The sequence below is a fragment of the Drosophila virilis genome, chromosome 4 (assembly GCF_030788295.1).
Source record: "Drosophila virilis strain 15010-1051.87 chromosome 4, Dvir_AGI_RSII-ME, whole genome shotgun sequence".
Taxonomy (NCBI): domain Eukaryota; kingdom Metazoa; phylum Arthropoda; class Insecta; order Diptera; family Drosophilidae; genus Drosophila; species Drosophila virilis.
In genome coordinates, this window is record NC_091546.1 from 12491566 (window position 1) to 12504899 (window position 13334).

General features: G+C 39.0%; 1 protein-coding gene and 1 long non-coding RNA gene across 4 annotated transcripts in view; one reads left to right on the forward strand and one right to left on the reverse strand.

The window, feature by feature from the left end:
- Positions 1-13334, reverse strand: part of LOC26531102 (uncharacterized) — an 85221-nt gene that overhangs the window by 9852 nt on the left and 62035 nt on the right. The gene's annotated exons all lie outside the window — the stretch shown is intronic.
- On the forward strand, positions 1693-2164 carry LOC116651554 (uncharacterized). Its single transcript, XR_004304558.2, has 2 exons — positions 1693-1851; positions 1917-2164. It is a non-coding gene; the product is annotated as an uncharacterized lncRNA (long non-coding RNA).

Here is a 13334-nt window from a genome sequence, read left to right on the forward strand (position 1 = left end):
TTTGGGGGTTACGCATGCATTTGAAATAACGACCGCAAATTTGAAATTCCCTGTCGCAGTGTTAAGAAATACGCTGCGCGGATATGGCGACTATATACACATATGAGGTACATAGATGCTGGGGCACGTGCATTTGTGCATTTGTGGCGCACGAAAATTAGCGGAACGCGTTCGCCTATGCAAACAGCAAATGCTTGGAGCGGCGTTGCATATGCTAATTAAAGGTCCTAACTGGGTCACAAGACACACGGGCCCGCCAAATATGTAGGCGCAGATGATGACACATGCGGCAGAGGAGGCAAGGCACAACAACTAACGGCATTCTCTGTTGGCGCGAAGGCCTGCCTGTGGAGAGCTATCAATCTTGTTGCATAGCCAAACATAATTTATAACTGTGGTGCCAAACTCTAATGTCAAACTCAAACACATACGCACACCAGCGTAATGCTGGGGCGTGGCAAGTGGCGAATGCGCCCGCAAAGAGGGGGGTTGGGTGGAGGCGGGCAGCGATGCGTCGCTTTTAATGAGCCGCCAAAGCGTGAAAAAGCGCAACGCTGCCGTCGCCCAACGCTGATAATTATGAATGGAGCCAACTGTAAATCAACACAAAACAAACTCAACCCACACACAACCAACACACACATACACACACCCACAGAGAAGGGGCAACGGCCATTGAGCTGTCAGATGTGTGTGTGTGTGTGAGTGTGGAGGTCGCTGATGCGGCAGCTACACCCAAAAAGCTACGCCCCACAGGTAAGCAGCTTAATCGTGCTGCCCCTTGCTACCTGCCCCAACCTGCTGCACAACTACTGCGGCTCTGTCGTTATCATTAGTTGCATCTTAGAGGCACTCAGCCGCTTTCAATAGCTTTCAGAAACTGGCAGGCAGCAAAATACAGCGCAAGTGCATGCGCACAGGGCAAGGTCTGGCGCGGAGCTGAAGGGGCAGGGTTTAGAGTTGGGAACTCGCAACGTTCAAGAGTAGAATTTTATAATTTATTGCCTTGACGATAGTGGAACAAATCTATTAAAATGCGCATATTAAGCCAAAAGCAGCTTAAGTAAATTACGCGCTTATGAAAATGGAAAAAACGAAGACAACAAAGAAATAAAAAAAAAAACGTAACCCAAGAACGATGCTAAAACAAAAGTCGAAGACGGTTCGAACTGATGCTTAATGAAGCACTAAACTTCATAAAAAGCAGATAGGGAAAATAAAAAAGTAACAAGCGAAAAACTACGCGATGAATGACTGAACTCAAAATACTCTGAAAGGTGAAAAATCCGAGTTATGCAATAGTAAATCAACATTTGGGCTAAACAAAAACGAAAGATGTGTGGCATAACGTAGCAAGAGGTCCATTTATAATTATTGTATAAATAATGTAATATTATATCTGAGTTGGATATTTTATTTTACAATACATTAACTATTTGAGATCTATGAGATCGCACTTTCAAGCTCGACCCTAATCGATAGGAAATATATCGATAGACTTGTACAAATATCGATTGTTACAATTAAACTTAAAAAAACAACTAAAATTGATAAAATGTATATATGTAGCTTTCTGCAGTTTGAAGTATATAACACTCTATAAACCATATATGTGAAAATTATAGGCTTGCATTTTATATTTTTCAAGGACCTTTATCTGAACTTTAAGCTGGCGGGTAAAATGTTTACCTTCATGAGAGCTATTTATTTAGTATAAGATTTACTTTCTATAATCAAACTTTTATGTGTCAAATCGTTTGAAAAAATGGGAAATAATTCAAAAAGAGAATTTATACATTTATGGTAATTCTCAGAAGTGCTTAGGCACGACAGGCAACTACTATGAAGCATGTAACGTATTGAATTCCTAGAAATATGTAACACTCCAATGAGCATTGATTCCAACAACTTTGCAGCAACTATAAACGATCCAACAATGATGTGTTTGAAGAACTTAAGAACTTTTAATCGAACATAGCTAAAACAGACTGCAGCAAATAGTTGAGATACTTCAAGGGGCAACTCTTCGCATATGATACGAGTAGCTGCTGCACGGATTCCCAAATGGAGCGCACAATAAAATTAAAGTTCGTATGGCGATAAAAATAAAAAATAAATTAACCAACAGCGCAGCAACAAAGGCCGAGCCATAAGAAAAAATATATTTAATCAGGAAAGCCATAAATAGTTAGTGGAGCTGAACGTTAAAATAAAATTGTAGCCGCGAAACGCAAGAGGGCTGGCGTGCGGCAGGTGGGGGGGAACTGGAAACTGGGGGAGACCGAACCAAGTTCAGATTGGCTCAGAAATTGCTTAATTAGTCACGCTGCCCATCGGGCCGGCTGTAATATGCGTAAATAATATATAAAATATGTGGCAAAAAAACAAAAAAGAAATAAATACAAAACAAATCGTATGATAAACGTTTGAGAAATTTGAGATATTACAAAAGATTTTTTTTGTTAATTTTTTTTTTTTTTCGGTTTTCACGTCTTTGTGTTCTTTATTAATTTGCGTGTTTCTTCATATTTTTTTTTGTCTCGCCCCATTCTTGTACCTGGGCGTCAGTTTATTTATGGCTTTGCATTTATTAAAAAAATATCTATATATATATATTCATACGAGCGCAGGGCTAAAACCAATTTGCGTAACAGGTTGTCGTGCTCTTGTTGTGTTATTATTTAATATCAATTAGAGGGGCCCCCTCTCGAATGTGCCAGCTGATTTCAAAATAACGACACGCATTTCAGTCGATTTTATTCATAACAAATGGCAGCAATTAGAACAATATGGCAAACGCGGCAATACTCCAATTTCAACGCTCTCCAATTTATATGCGGTCAAATTGAAATATGCTTTGAGAGCTTGCAACACTCAACGGATGTGTGGCACGAGGCCAAATCGAATGGGAAACGATTCGTTGATATTGATAAATGATCGCATTGCTAAAGAGCTCGAGACCCACGGCTACAACTCATTCTATATAGATCATTAAATTTGTGTGTTGCAATTGCCCGACAATTGATCTGCGACATATTTACGATATATTGAATTAAAGAAACACACCACAATCATCTAAAAGCCCTACAGTATTGGGCCACGTCTTTAACCACAACTGTAAGTACCATTTAAGCTAACAAACATTGTTACAATATTCCTTTAGAACACAACCTTTTGGCTGGCAGAGATCAGAAGATATTGCTCGATTCCCACGGCTAACAAAACAAAGTGATTTCTTAATGGTAACAAAATAAAACAAATTCAAATTTTCCTTAAAATGAACAAAAAAATAACTAATTAAATCATTTTGAAAGCATCAAATTGAATAACACCAATTCAAACTTTCCCAAGCGAGAGCACTTTAAGACCTCAACTCACAATAATCTTTTTTTTTTGTTTATTAATTATCTTTGATTCTTATTTTTGGCAACTAAAATCACACGCTTACTATAAAAAAATATTATAACCATAATTTGCTCAGCTTACAAAACGGAATAATGAAGCGACCTCAGAAAAAAATAATAATAATAAAAAAACAATTCAAATCAAATGCTAACCATATTATAAATTAGATTTAAATATTTCATAGCCAAAAGCTGGTAAATACGCTGAACTCTAGAGAATAAAACGAAAAAATACATTAGGGAAAAGACATAACCGGGCAACGAAGATTAAATACTCTAGCGGAAAACATAATCAAGAGTGAGCTTAAAAAAAAAATCCATGTCAATTGATAAACAGCTTGAAGTAAGAAATTTAAAGATTTTGGTTTGATAGTTTTTTTTTTTTAGAAATCTTAAATTGTTTATAAGAGAAGTCTATGTTTAATTTTATTATTTATGAAAATCATTTGCAAGTCATAAAGCCCGTAGCAAGAGTATTAACAACTTTCGGCTCGTTTCGCATATTAAATAGTGCAGAAAATGTTCCACTAATTTGCGGGATAACTAATTAATGGGTTTTGTTGGTCGGTTTGTCGGTCCGTCGTGTAAACAATGCAAACCGACAATTTTGTGGCGTTCTCTTCCACATAGTTTACAACCATATTTTTAATAAATAAATTGATTGGACTCTAATTATTATTTTTATATTTTTTTTTCGCCTTTTCTCTAATTTGTTGTATTTATTGATTGGTGTAGAATGTGGTATAGAATTACGAGTAGACGATATCGAATTCGTTTCGGCTGATTGGGCCTGAAAACAGGGTGCACAAATTGTGCCCACTAATTGACAATTAAGCAGGAAATAGTTGGGCGACAACAACAAGCCAAATTGAATTGATTGATAAAAGCCATTTGTTGGGCATACTAACAGAGTATAGGGGAGGGGGCGTTGGCGGGGGCGGTGCCCAGACATTCCAGAACTTGTGCTATGCGCAACACATACAAGGAAAAAAAAGCAACCCGAAGAAAACTAAGCGGCTAACTGATTTTCCAAGGCAAAACTTTTAACTTATTAAAACTGCACTTGCCACCAGCCATGGCCGAGCACGCTGCCCCTTGCCCCGCTGCGACCGTCGAGCAACTCTTCAACGGAGGCGCTCAAGTATGTTGAACACGCGTCAAGTTCCTGAGGCAAAGTTTTGCGTCAACTTTTGGTATACTCCCACCACCATCATCAACCATTCGCAGAGACGGCAAGGCAAAGGTGAGCCTCAGAGTTCATTGGGAGTGTTTGGACGCAGTCTATGGAGCACTTTAGCGGCGCGTTTTCCGGCCGTCATTGACAATGCACGCCAGACAGGCGGCAGCAACAGCAGCAGTAGCAGCAGCAGCAAAAACAACAAAAACAACAACAATAATTCTAATTAAAGTTTTCAATTTGAAGTTTGGCTTCGCCCGCCCAAAAACTGTTATCAGTGAACGCAGCCTCAGTCGCAAACAAAGCAGAGGAAACAATGCACAAGCTGCCAGACAATAGAGACGCACAAAATGGAATAGAACAGAAGAGCAGCAAAATGGAGACAAAAAGAGAGAGCAGAACGGAAGAGAAGAGTGCCCCATAGACATGCGAGAATGTTGTGGTACTCTCCATATCCAAAAGGCCAGGCTATGTGTAATCTAATAACAAATAACTTCGGAAGTATTAATCAAATTTCCATACGTGTGCCAGTGTGTAGAAGCGTGTGTGTGTGTGTGTGTGTTTCTGGCTACTAATTATAAATTTCAATTGTGCACAGACTGCGCTTTATTACACACAAAATCCAAAAACGCACAGAGTGAGCAAGAGAGCGATAAGAGTTCGTATAAAAGACAGTGTTGGTTAACGGTGTGTGGGTTGGCGGTGGTGCGATGAGGCTTAATGGAGCCTATCAAGCGTGCTAAAGCCACCGCTCAGGCTATTGAAGTATACCAGAGAACTATGAATCATATAATAGAATAGATGAGATATGCCAGAGGCCGCTGCCTGGGCCGCAATGTCTGGCACACCGTTGATAATGATAATCAGCATAATAATGCACTTAACCGAAGAGAGAGTGCGAGAGAGAGAGAGAGAGAGAGAGAGAGAGGGAGGGAGTGGAGTGTCAGAGCATTTGTTGTCGGTTGTCTGGCGGCGGCTTTTGGCAACAAACAAAAAAGTTGCACACACTGAAGTGTCCAGCGATGTGCGAGAGAGTTGACAAAACAAAATTAATAAGCCGCATTTTACACTGAGGAAATGTTTTTTAAACAAAGCAAACTATAACCTTTGATATTGATACATTCATTAATGATTAAGACCGCGTATTACTGCATAATTTAGATGAAACTCTGTTATACGCAAAACAATATCTTCTTAGCAGAAAAACAATTAAATTAACATATGCAAAGCTTTCAGTTTCTGACCCAAATGCTAAAATTCTTTAGATCTATTTAGAAATTCAAATTTTATGGCATGAAATCAAAAACTTTTTGATTGTATTTCTCAGTGTAATGGCCATGCCTCAGATTCACTGCCTGGCGATGGGGGTAAGTGGGCGTGGAAGGGGGATAGCTATATGACAGCCTTTTTGCATACATGTATCCCGTGAAGCTGCAACCAAAATGATTAAAAGCATTCGCCAAAATGAAGCCAGCAGCGGCAGCAGCGTTGACGTACTCCACACCCGCAATGCCAACCCCCCCACCCCTCCGCTGTGCCAGGCATCGACAAATCAATATTGGTTATTTTTGTATGCATGGCTTGTGGGCGTGGTTGTCAGGCAGGCAGCCAGGCAGCCGAATGAGTCCCCCTGCCCTCCCCTGCCGTAATAATCATCAGCATCTTTGACGCCGCACGCATATTAAATAAACTTTGGCCAGGGCAATGGATAGATACAGCGACAGATTCGAGCATTCGATACAGTACACAATAGACAGGCCAAAAACAACGAGTGGCTCATGAAGTATCTGATAGATACGCGCACTCACAGATACTTGACTTGCTGCCCCACGCCGAGCTGCGGGTAAATGCATAAATAAGCTGAACGTTGGCGCTGTCAAAATTTTTGCCGAAGATTGAAAATGCAAAAGCAACGGAGAGTTTGGAAGTTTGCGGGGCATGATTTTGGTTAGATGTGTGGGGATTATTTTATATAGGAATGGATTTGTAATTAACAGCAAAGTTCTGCGGTAGTTCGCCAGGCTTTGTGTGTGGGGGCGTAGAAGCTAGTTGACAGGCATTAAGTGCAGATAGCTAGTCATTGTCACTAGCTGCAGGTGAGACAGCGACTGGTATTGTCATTATTTGGCAGCCTGATAGATTGGGGAATAAATTACATTGTTAAATAGCATAAGAGCTGAACCAAATTTAGAAAACGTTTGAAATTCACATACATGTCAACAGAATTATATGCCATTGGCATTGATGCCTTTAATTGACAGCTAACACGTTGAAAGCTAAATAACATCAAATGCAATATACCTGAAAATAGAGATAATTTCAGCTCAAATTTGTAGCACTCACTTAATTGAATTATTTTTCTTTAAAGAAGCAACAAATATGTTTCAATTTCAAGTTCTTTATAAATTCAGGTTTTTGTTTCTCTTTATCTAAAAATTGTAGAGTGTAGAATATGTGAAAGTTGTCTTGCGAGGCTTGCTAACATTTTTGTTCCGAAAAAATTCAGAAATTTCTGGCTCTTATTGCTACACAAATTGATACGTTACGGTCTGTATGCACAGAAAACAAAAGCTTGGTGATATAGAGACGAAAGAGCCATAATGTCATATTCTACGAGAAATGCTTCCTTTTGGTTGTTGAATGTTCTCTTCACTGTACAAAGCTCTGTCGTAAGAAAATGGATATCTTAGAAGCTGCTGATTCACAAACATTTCTGATCTCGGACTTTATCCCTGGAAGACAATCACTGCGCAAAAACTGGTTTTCTGATTTTTTAATCTGACATACCCGATGTAGTTAATGGTTGCAACCCCCTCACATGCAAAAAATATAATTATAAGTGATTAAGTTGTCGCAATGATACATTAACGTAATAAATTAAATGTATTTGTTTTTTGTTTTTTTTAAATGAATATCTAAAAGCCCAAAGTACTTTGAATACTCATAAATTATATGGAAATATAGTTTTCATGATGCATGATGTAGTTCATCGATTCAAAGCCCACACATGCATAAATCGAATGCTTGATAAGCCTACTCTTCGGTCAACCAACACCAATTAGAGCCTTACACAGAATACCAAGCAACAAGTGAACCAATCGAGAGCCTCAAATGCACGCTCATAATGCACAGTGTAAAATCGAGCTATGTATGTGGGTGTGTGTGTATGTGTGTGTGTGCGGCTGTATGTATCAATGTAAAGAACCCATTGCAATGACCACCAACAACCGACAACCAAAAACTGATAATGATTGTGGCCTGCGGGGCTGCCGGACCAAAGCCATGGCAATAACTGGCGTCTGCTAACCAATATATGAGTTTTTGGTGGGGGATGCCGTGCACAACGGGCGCCAGCAATAGATAGAGGGAGAGAGAGAGAGAGAGAGAGAGTGGGACAGGGGAAACTGGTGTGTGCGGTAGAGATTTTAGATTTCATGTGCATATTAAAAGCCAGACCAGGCCAAAATCAAACGCTGTTGCCCGTCATAGACAAACAAATTTCCATGTGCATATGCAGCAAATGGCAGTTGTTGAGTGGCAGAGCAGGAGAAAGAGAGAAATGTGGGATAGGCTTGGGGGCACACTGGGTTATGGGGCGTGGCAGGCGTAGCAACAGCAACAGCAACAGCAACAGCAGCAGCAGCAGCAGCAACAGCATCATCATTAAATATCATTAACACAGCAAAGAACAAGCAGAGAGCTGACAACCAAACAGCCAAAAACAGAAATAACAACAACAACAAGCAGGCGCAGCAGTAGCAGCAACAACAGCAACAACAATTTGCTGATATCATTAACAAGTGAACCAAAGGCAAAGCAATTGCAAACGGAATCGCAATAACACAGCAGCAACAACAGCAACAGCAGCAGCAGCAACAAACAAGAACAACAGGCCAAAAAGGAAGCAAATGTGTATACAAAATGTTTTTAATTAAACGCTTCCCCTCATTGCATCATCATCAGCGGCGACAATGTTAGAGTCAGAGACAGGGACAGCGACCGAACTAGAGACAGTGAAAGGGAGCTCTGTGCGAGTGAGATGCACACAGAGGCTCCTCTGTTGAGAAGAAGTTGAGATTGTGGGGCATCTAGAGTTTGTCTGTCTGTCGCCTGCCTTTGATGCCATTTCATTATACACTTGTCAAGCATTATTGTGTATACTTAATTTTGTTACCAACTTTGTAACGCATCTGGCAAGTACTTAACATAATAAAGTAATATGTTTTTGCTAAGTAGTATTTGAACTTTAGTCGTGCTTACTTTCTTTGTGGCCTGTCAGTGCTGAGTATCTTTGAGTATGTGAAAAGCTTAATTATCTTGAAGAATCGAAAATACAAAAATTTACCGTTTAAATGCAGAAAATTAAATATTTTTTAATTATTAAAAATCATCAATTTAAATATTTATCTACTTTACATATGACAACATTTTAGTTAAAGGAATTACATAACACAATACAAGTTTTATTCATATAAATGTTTACAGAATTGCGAATTGTATTATTAAAGAACAAGCAATAAGTTAATAATATAACAATATAATGATAAGTGCATGTTTCTTTTTTATAGAGTCTGCCCAATTAAATTATTAATTTCTACAAGGCAAAATCAGATATTATTTAATGACATTCATAAAGCGAATATTGTCTATCAATAATGATATATAATTGCTTTATAATCAAATTAAAGCTGGTCGAAAATGAAATTAGATTAAAAATAGTATAGCTTGTTAACTAGCATACTACTCTACATATACTAAAGTGTACTCAAAATTTTCATATTGTCACACAACAACAAACTTCATTTGAAATTTTAATTCCACTAGCACTAAAGATGATGAACCAAAGGGCAATGCAGATACATTTGCCAGCTCATAGATACATTTGATGAAGAACTTTGAAACGGAGTGGTGTGTCAGTGTGTGTGGAAAAGTATAAAATTACGGCACAGATGCATCTAGCAGCTCATACTAGTACAAAATGTAGATATACAGAGGGCAGACAGAAAAGCAACGCGCCTCAGCTCGTCCATTTCCATGACATTATGCAATACGAGTTTGTTGATGTTGTTCATGGCAATCCTTTGATATGATTTCACATAATAATGTGCTTGTGCGAGCGTGTGTGTGTGCTCATGTTTTCATTGCAGATTATAAACAGTAGCTGCAACAGAACCCAAGGATATGAAGCACCATAATAAATGACAGCAAACATAAAGCAAAAAGCAGCAGCGCAAAAGTTTGCCATGATTCGTATAATTGCAGCGTGAATAATTACATCAAAATCAACAGCAACAACAACAAAAACAAACGGAACAACAACAATGGAAATGTTTAAAGTGCTGCCAGACAAAATGCATTACAAAACATAATAAAAGATTATGCGCTCTATGAATCTGGTTATCTGCGAGCTGCCGCTGAATCTGAATCTGTATCTGAATCTGGGTCCGAATCTGTGAGATTGTGCTGGCGCTGGCTGGCAACAAATGTTGTTATTTATGCGCTTGAAAAAGTTTTTAATTGATTTAATAAGTAATGCGATTAATAGCCACAATATGCAGCAACGGCAACCGGCAACAACTGCGATATGCCACGGCGCAGATATAGATACATTTACATGCAGATACAGATCCATTTGCTGCCAGCTTGCACATTTTTGCTGCTCCTGCTGCTGATGTTGTTATTGTTGTTGTTGCTGGCGTTGCTTTGACGTCGCATTTGAAGTGCTTTTAATTATGTGTTTAACTTTTGAATTTATGATGTGATGTGTTCTGCGAATTTATCTGTGTATGCGGGCAATTGATATAATGAAATGTTTGAATGATTGCGGATTAATATTGATGAAGCTGAAGCCGTGTTGTCATAGAGACCTACCTCTCTGCTTCCGTATGCCACTCAAAAATTGCACAATTCAAGTGTGGGTTCAATTGAAAACAGGTAGAGATTAAAATTATTCAACTGTCATGCCCGTGAATTGAGTTGTTGTTGTTATTATACAGATTTAAATTATGTTTAATTCCTTGAATTGAAAATCGATTATTTATTTGCTGTAAGTTAAAATTATAAGCTGCATGTAACGCTAGCTCTTATGCACATTATCATAATCATTTGCATATTTTTAATTTAAAAATTATATGAAAACAAATATTAGGAAATAAACGGCATCCATCGATTACCATTAGTCAGCTTAACAATGATATTTGGTGTTCTGAAGACTTTCAATTGCTCGATCGATATCAAGTCGATAATAATACGTAGGAAAATTGAGTATAAATAGAATACATATCGATACATCAATTTGATCGATACAATTGTGAAACTAATTGAACGTAAGACAGATACTTATTATTCGTAAAACTTATTTAGAAAAATTGTTTGATGATACTTCAGAAATATCAATAGATTTCTTTATATTCATTTAGTTTGTTTGTTTTTAACAGGATTTTAAATGTTAGTCAAAATGGTTCTCCAGAATATTGAAGACTTTTTGTTTTGCTGTCTAGCAAATAATAGATGATCATTAAGGCTGAGCATTTGCCAAAGATCTTTCAACAGCTCAACAGCTAATTGAATACAAACAGTGCTTAATGCTCAGGAAAAAAGTGTAAGCGTTATCGCAAGTATTTCGCTGAACTGCAGCAAAACATAATGCCCGATAAGAGCTGTCAATTTATCATTTTTAAACCGAGAGGAAATAAAAAACAATGGCAAAAGAGGGAGAAAAATCTAGTGGGCCAGTTGCTAACTGAGCTGCAGTTGTAAAGCGGCGTTAAGCATTTTACCAGTCCAATTACGGGTGACTGACAATTGGCCCAAGCTGCTGTCGCTGCTCCAGATGGGCATAACCCCAAGCTACACACAAAGCCCACCGCCCACACACCACAGCAGAGCGGATTGACCATGACAAAGTAATGACAGTTTACAAAAGATGGAATGAAATAAACAAATGACCAGAGGGAGTGGGGAAACACACACTCACACACACTCACACACACTCACACACACACACACACATACACCCACCCAGCAATGCAAATAAAAGCGGATTGGGGGCTGGGGGATTGGGGGGTTGTGAGGCACTTGGGTGTGCGTCCATTGGGAAAGCTGCGTGCGAGGCAATACGCATAAGCAATTTGCAGCAGCTCCTGTGCCTGGCGAGAACAGAAGCTGAGCGTTGCTTGCGTTTCATTTGTTTTCGCAGCAGTTAAATGGAATTGCATGTAACATGGCGACGATGGGGGGTTGTGGAGCTGGCGGGTGTTGCGGCAGGCTGTCGAGGTAGCTCGCATTTGTAGTGGCTATCATTACACATTTACTGTAGTTGTTGTGGCTGCCCCATTGTTGCCCGGCGCGTTGGTCAAGCGCGCACAAGATGATCATCGCAACGACGATGATGATGATGATGACGACGATGTCGTTGCCTGGGTGGGTGTGAATTTAATAAAATACACACGCACACACACACCCACTCAAGGCAGCCATGACAACAGTCAATACAAAGGAACAGCTTCAACCGGCACCCCGTCCACTCCTCAGCCACGACAACTCTTAATGTACAACAACTATTTTCAATTATTGCCAATCAAATGTTGCATTCAATTGATGTTTACATGCAGCGAGTCAGTGGGTGCAAAGGAGGGTGGGGTGGTGGGTGGGTAGGCGGTGGTCAACCTGATTATGGCCAACGTTCGTTTGACTGCAGCTTATTTGATTTTGCTGCCTGCAGGGCAAAATTTGCACAGTAGGGCGGTACGCTGTTCAGTTCTTGGCGTCTCGCCTATTGCTGACCCAAGAGCCATGTAATTAGTTTGCAAGTGAGTGTCAGGATTAATCTTTGAGTGTGTTTGATTGTCGGCACTTTGGAAAGGGACGGCAACAGCATAAGCGAGAGGGGGATATTAACACACACATACACAACACACACACACGCACAACAATAATAATGCTGTGCAAATATACACTTTGGTGCGCCCATATTATGAGGCCGTGTTTGGGGGCCTAGTCAAAGAAAGTGCGCGACGCACATGTTAATTGAAGGCCTGCGCAAATAGAACAGGAGCCAGCGTCGGGGCGTGTGTTGCTGGGAATCCTTGCAATTACATACACCAGCCAACAATGCAACAACAAATTTACACAGTAGAAAACGAATTACTTGTTTTCCGGTTTCACGTTTTACAGCTGCCTAAAGCTGTTATTAAATGCGAAATTCCGCGAATATGAAAAACAAATCTGAATTAAATAAACGTAAGCTTGAAAGGCGATTTTATTTCGCAAAATGAAAAACGTCGTGCAAAAATATGTGTTATTTATCAGAGATATTTATTTTTGTAAATACTTGGAAAAGAAAAACAGTCGCATGCTATGTAAGCGCAAAGATGATTATATTCAATGCGAGTTCTTTTGAAACACATATTTTGTACTTAAACGACTTTACAAATGCCCTAAAGCAATGTGTACATACGCAAATTATGGTTTTTTCTGAACGAAACATTCTTGAAGGTAAAAAAAATTCTGAGGATAAATCAGAATTAAGCGTAAGCCTGAAATTTAGCTTATCTATCTAATAACATATAATGTGTCAAGCTATATTTGTGTGAATAATATAACAATTGCTGATATAATAATTGGTAGACATTTTGAAATCAATAAGTCTTTAATTCAAAAATAAATGTTATAGTAGTATATTATATAGTATTCCAATGCGGATGATAGATTAGCTATATCCGTTTGACTCTTAATACTGTTCAATAATTTAA